This window comes from Phocoena sinus, chromosome 1 (genome assembly GCF_008692025.1).
Source record: "Phocoena sinus isolate mPhoSin1 chromosome 1, mPhoSin1.pri, whole genome shotgun sequence".
NCBI lineage: Eukaryota > Metazoa > Chordata > Mammalia > Artiodactyla > Phocoenidae > Phocoena > Phocoena sinus.
In genome coordinates, this window is record NC_045763.1 from 105165489 (window position 1) to 105171888 (window position 6400).

The window sequence follows — 6400 nt, forward strand, 5'->3', positions numbered from 1 at the left end:
CATAGAACCACCTGAGGATGTGCTAAATGCAGATTCTAAGGCACCTACACAATAGGGCCAAGATGGGGCCCAGGGATCTGGATTTTATAGCTGGCTCTCCTCCACTCCACACACATACACATTATGAGGAAAAGAGGTGCCTCGGCCCATGAGTTTGTGGCACAGGTCCTGCCTCCTCTGGTCTCTCATTCCTAAGGCTCAGTGAGCAGAGGAAGGGAGAAGGGGAAGAGAAGGAGGAGAGCTGGGTAGTGGTAAAGGGCAGTCAGGCCCAAACCAACCTGGTCATCACCAGGAGGAAACCCACAAGCGGGAGGTTGAATCGCCTGGGCGATTAGTGGTCCGGAAACCACGGGGACCCACTGGAGACTTTGACTGACGCCGTGTTCTTTTCCATTTCTTCTCTGATTACATTGATCCTGTACTTTTGCTGATGTTGTGACAGTCTAATTATAGACTTCTCGGCTGCTGAGCAAACAGTCGTCCCCTCTCGGTAAATCCGCCTGTTACACAAGCGCCAGCTCTGGGACATTGTCAGTATACGCGGCCAACCCCCTGATGTGCTGGGCAGCCGCGCCACAGACCCTTTACCTCCTTCATGACACTGTTGGAGCTGGAGGTGCTGGAGGTAAGCCAGGCTGGGTCTTTCTTTTTTCCTTTGTTAACAGATGGGGAAACTGAGGCCCAGAGCAGTGGTTAAAGTAATGCAGAGCTAGGAATGAAACCTGAGACTTGGGGAAGGGTGGGTGATGTGTTCAAGGCGCTTTCCTTCCTTCTTCCCTCCCTCCCTCCCTCCCTCCCTCCCACTTTCCTTCCTTTTTAAAAAATTTTTGGTTGCATTGGGTCTTTGTTGCTGTGTGCGGGCTTTCTCTAGTTGTGGCGAGCGGGGGCTACTCTTCATTGCAGTGTGCGGGCTTCTCATTGCGGTGGCTTCTCTTGTGGTGGAGCACGGGCCATAGAGCACGTGGGCTTCAGTAGTTGCGGCTCACGGGCTCTAAAGCACAGGCTCACTAGTTGTGGTTGCACGGGCCCTAGAGCATGGACTTCAGCAATTGCGGCACATGGGCTCAGTTGTTGTAGCACACGGGCTCTAGGGTGCGTGGACTTCAGTAGTTGTGGCATGTGGGCTCTAGAGCACAGGCTCAGTAGTTGTGGCACACGGGCTTAGTTGCTCCGCAGGCATGTGAGATCTTCCGGGACCAGGGATTGAACCCATGTCCGCTGCATTGGCAGGCGGATTCTTAACCACTGCGCCACCAGGGAAGCCCCCTTCCTTCCTTCCTTCCTTTTACCAAACATCATTCACTCAGTGTCTATTTGAAGAATTTTGAAGAGGAAAAGTATCACCTGGCCAAACAGCAGAGTGTACGGGCAAGGTGAGGCTAGCTGGCTGGCCTCCATCCTCAAAGCTTCTCAAGAATCCATTTCCTGGTTCTCCAACTTGTAAGCTTCAGAAACTTGTCTGGATCTGTGTCCCAGGGCTAGATGGATCAAAGAATGCTTATTCATTCAATCAATGCTCACAAGAGATGGATGTAAAGACTGGACGGAAGAGGCACATGTTCTGGCCATCCAGCATCTGAATTTGGAGAATTCCCTTCCTTAGGGGGTAGAGCCCACTTCGCAGAGTTAAAACTCTGAGTTAAATCACATAGCCTGATTTTTGAGCCTTCTTTGCAACCAGGGCTTGGGCACATGATCTGGTCTCTGCTGATCAGATGTTCCCACCCAGATTTTGGATCGGAAGCTAGTGATGGGACACAAAAATTCTACCTATCAATGGGTGGCGGCAGTGGTGGGAGTGGCAATTACATCGTTTCCAGAGGCGGCAGCAGCAACGTGCATTGCCTATATCTGTGGTGATGGCATCTTCCCTGGACCAGTTCTACAGTACAATTTTTAAGCCTTGTTCCTGGTAGCACATCCAACTGGTCAAGTTCTCTAGTCATCCTGCTGATTCCGTGGGCTCCCCAATATTTTATTTTATTTTTGTTTTTTGTTTTGTTTTTTTGCGGTACACGGGCCTCTCACTGTCGTGGCCTCTCCTGTTGCGGAGCACAGGCTCCGGACGCGCAGGCTCAGCGGCCATGGCTCACGGGCCCAGCCGCTCCGCGGCATGTGGGATCTTCCCGGACCGGGGCACGAACCCGTGTCCCCTGAGTCAGCAGGCAGACTCTCAACCACTGCGCCACCAGGGAAGCCCTCCCCAATATTTTAAAAATAAATTCCATCTTTCTTAAATCATCCAGAGTCATTTTTGATTGCTTGCACCTGAAAATCTAGGCTAATATGTGGCCTGGAAGACAATGTTTGAGGTCCCCTGGGAGGTGAGGTAGACATTCCTAGCAGGGAGGCATCCTCTTCCTCTGGTAATCTGTGTGGAAATGGCGGGAATCTCTTCGCCAACAGGCACAGACTCCTGTGCTGCGAGTTTCAGGCGTTATGGCGGCTGGCAAGACAGACATCTGGGACCTGAATGTAAGGCAGGTTCAGAATGGACCCAGTGATTGGTCACGAGATATGAAACGATCAGTTGACAATTTACACTTTCATGGAATTCCTTTTCCCTGAAGGGAGATTTGAAAACTTTAATCCTCAGATAAGAGATCCAGAGCCCCAGAAGTGAAGGCAGCTATAGCAAGGCGTTGAGAATTTACCCTCCTCTGCTCTCATCCGACTTGCTTGCCAAGCTCTTCTAACAGAAAGAGAGAAAAGGGCCCAAGCTTGGCAGAGATAAATCCTGTGAACAGGGCAACTGTTCTCACATGCATTCACTACCTCATTTGATCAGCACACACCTCCACGAAGCAGGGAGGCTAGTTATCGTTCCCATTTGTCGATTAGGGAGCTGAGACTCAGAGGGGCTAAGCTATTTGACAGGGCTCCCAGCCATCTGACTAAACCCTACATCCTTTCTCAAGTGACACTGCTAGGGTGGTGGGCAGGAAGGGTGTCTAGAGATACTACCTCAGAGGGGTGAGGTCAGCCCTGCTCATCTTTGGCATCCTCATTTCTCTGGCAGTGCCACCATCACCCCCTTCCCCTTTCTGGTCCCCCATCTTGCTTCATGCTGCCTCCGTGCCCCAGTGCTTCCACTGCCATGTCGTGCTTGAGCCTGCTGTCATAGCTGTGCCCAAAGATGCAGCCCTCTACCTCCTCCCATAAAACTCACACCTTCTTACTCCAAACCTAGCTCTCATTCTGCAACATCCAAGAAAAATATTGGTCTAAAGAAGCCTGAAAAGAGACAGGGATTTACTGGCGAGAGTTCTAGGCGGGAAGTGGAAAGCTGAGTCATGCCTTGGCCCCCCCACCGAGACTGTGAGGATGTAGAAAATGCCACTGTTTTAAAACAGGTCCTGCCAGTGCTGTGGTGCTCCTTAGTTTCTTGATCTGTGTGCTAGTGACAAGTTTGTTCAGTTTGTGAAAATTTATTGAGCTGTGCTCTGATGATCTGTGTACTTCTCTATATGTCAATAAACATCAATAAAAACTTAAAAATCATTTTAAGACAAGATATTTAGACAAGGGCATTTTAATAAATGCTTACCAAGGTGATCCACCTTGGGATAAAGTAATACAAATACTTAAGACTTAAGAAAACTGATAAATGAGGATAACTGGGCACTGTACAAAAGGTATTTCTAGCCTTAAAAATGAGGATTAACGATAGAATTTCCTAAGTATTTAATTAAATCCTATTGAGACATAAAACTTCTTCAGTGTCATGGTGACAGTTGAGTCATGCCTGCATTTTAAAGACTATTTACTCCCTCTTCATTCCTTTTCTCAGCTTTCCTAGGTACAGATCAGTGAATTAAAGCAAAGGTCTTTAAGTCATTTTGAATGGGCAAGGAGTCTCCAGTAATCTCGGAAAGACGGTTTCAATATCTGGTCCATGTCCCATGGGCAGTACCTGATGACTTCTCGAGGCTCCTTCCAGTTCCAGGAGGCCACATGGGGTAGAAAGAACTGTGTATTTTAAAAAACAAAACAAAACAAACAAACAAACAAAATGGGAATAAAATTCTATAAAAGTCAAGTAATGCCCCAGGAATAAAAAGGGGCTCAAAGAAAAATATATACACACATACGAATAAGGAATTCTCTTCTGGCTCTTGGCTCTCCCTCCCCCCTACCACAAAATTGCCTAAGGGGTCAGGACGCCGAACAAAATTTGACCTAAGCAAAGATGGGACTAAATCAGGCTAGATCAAATTCTAGGTAAGAATTTCTGACCCGTGTTCTACCCTGAGGCTGCTTGTGCTAATGGTATCCATGACACACTGAAAAAGTAGAAATGGTCCTAGGGCCAATGTAATGTAATAATGTGTATTTGTCTTATTGTGATCATGTACCCTGGATTTTTCTGGACAATCTGGATTTTAAGTAACTGGTCACTTTGTTTTCTTAACCGAATTTTTCATTTAATAAATATCCATTCATTCATTCAACAAAACTACTTGCCAATGGTGCTGAGCTAATTGGATATCTGTATGGGAAAAAATAAATCTTGACCCCAGACTGCACAAAAAATTAATTTGAGATGAGTCATAGACCTAAATGTGAAAGTTAAGGCAACCAAGTTCCTAGAAGGGAATGAAGGAGAGGACCTCTATGGCCTTAGGCTGGGCAAAGATTTCTTAAACAGGACATTAAAAGCACTAGTCATAAAAGATAAGATTAATAAATCAGATGTCATTAAAATTAAGAATTTCTGTTTATCAAAAGATAAGAGAATGAAAAGAAAGCCACAGATTGGGAGAAGGTATTTGTAATACGTATATTGGACAAAGGACTCATCCATGATGTTTAAAGAATTCTCACAGGTCATTAAGACAGAAAACCCCCGAGAAATAGGCAAAAGACTTGAACAGGTATTTCACTAAAAGGGTATCGAAATGGCCAGAAAGCATATGAAAAGTTGCTCAACATCATTATCAGAGAAATGTAAATCACAGTGAAATATACAACCCCATTTTTAAATTGAAAAGACTGACAATATCAACCCTGGCAAACATGTGAAGCAACCAGAAATCTCACGTCACTGGAATATAAATTGTTATGCCACTTTGGAAAAATGTTTCGCAGTATACTTACAGCTTAATATGTGTGTACTCTATGAGCCAGCGATTCCAATCCTTGGGTATAAACCCAACATAAATGGATGTATTTCCACCAAAAGACATATATAAGAATGTTTGTAGGTCAGGGGGTAAAAAGGTTCAGAATAAGTTCTGGGGATCTAATGTACAGCATGGTGACTATAGTTAATAATACTGTATTATATACTTGAGATTTGATCTTAATCATTCTCACCGTACCCCACCCCCATCCCCAAACACACACACACATACAAAAGGTAATTATGTAAGGTGATGGATATGTTAATTAGCTTGGCTGTTAAGTAGCTTCAAGGTACATGTATATCAAAACAACATGTAGTACACTTTAAATATATACAATTTTTGTTAAGTATACCTCAATAAAGCTGGTAAAAAGTATTGTTTGTAGCAGCTTCATTCATGATAGGCAAAAACCTGATGCAACTCAAACATCCACCAGTGGAATGAGTACATAAACTATTGAATATTTACGTAATGAAATAATACGCAGCAATGGAAAAGAATGAACCATGTTATATGCAACAACATGGATGAATTTCATAGACACATTGTTGAGTGAAAGAAGCTAGACACAAAAATGCACATACTATGTAATTCATCCACAACGAGTTCAAACGTCGGTGATAGAGGTGAGAAGAGTGGTTACCTTTGTGGGACACTGGATGGGAAGGGGCATGAGGAAGCTGGAGATGTTCTATGTCTTGATCTGGGTGGCAGCTACATGGGGGGGGATACACATACGTAGGAATTCATTGTTCTGTACACAAAGCACTTTACCGAATTTGTACCTCAAAACCAAAAAGTTTTAAAAAAATTAGACCATCTATCCTGATCCCTACAAGCGTTCACACCGATATCCTATCTCATTAATATTCCAGGGGACCTCCCTCTCCCCAGGGATGGCATACACTTGAGAACTTTATCCTGGCAGACATTGAGAACATTTATTTCAGGCGGGGATGGAAAGGGCTGGGTAGAGAAATACTTCATCTAGGAAGTAATCTTTCCTCCCACAACCTAATAGAAGATCACTACAAGCTCAATAAACGTTTATTGATAAATAATAACAACTACAACTTGATATAAATAACAGTCACCACACACTTTATATCAGGCACTGCACTAATAGCTTTCCATTTTCTTATTACTTATATAACCCTAAAAAGCTGTTCCATTTTTAGTCCCACCGTACAGGTGAGGAAACAGAGACTTATGAAGGGTTGGTTAAGTTACTTGCCCAAGGCCTTACAGATAGTTAGGTGGTGAATGTAGATTCC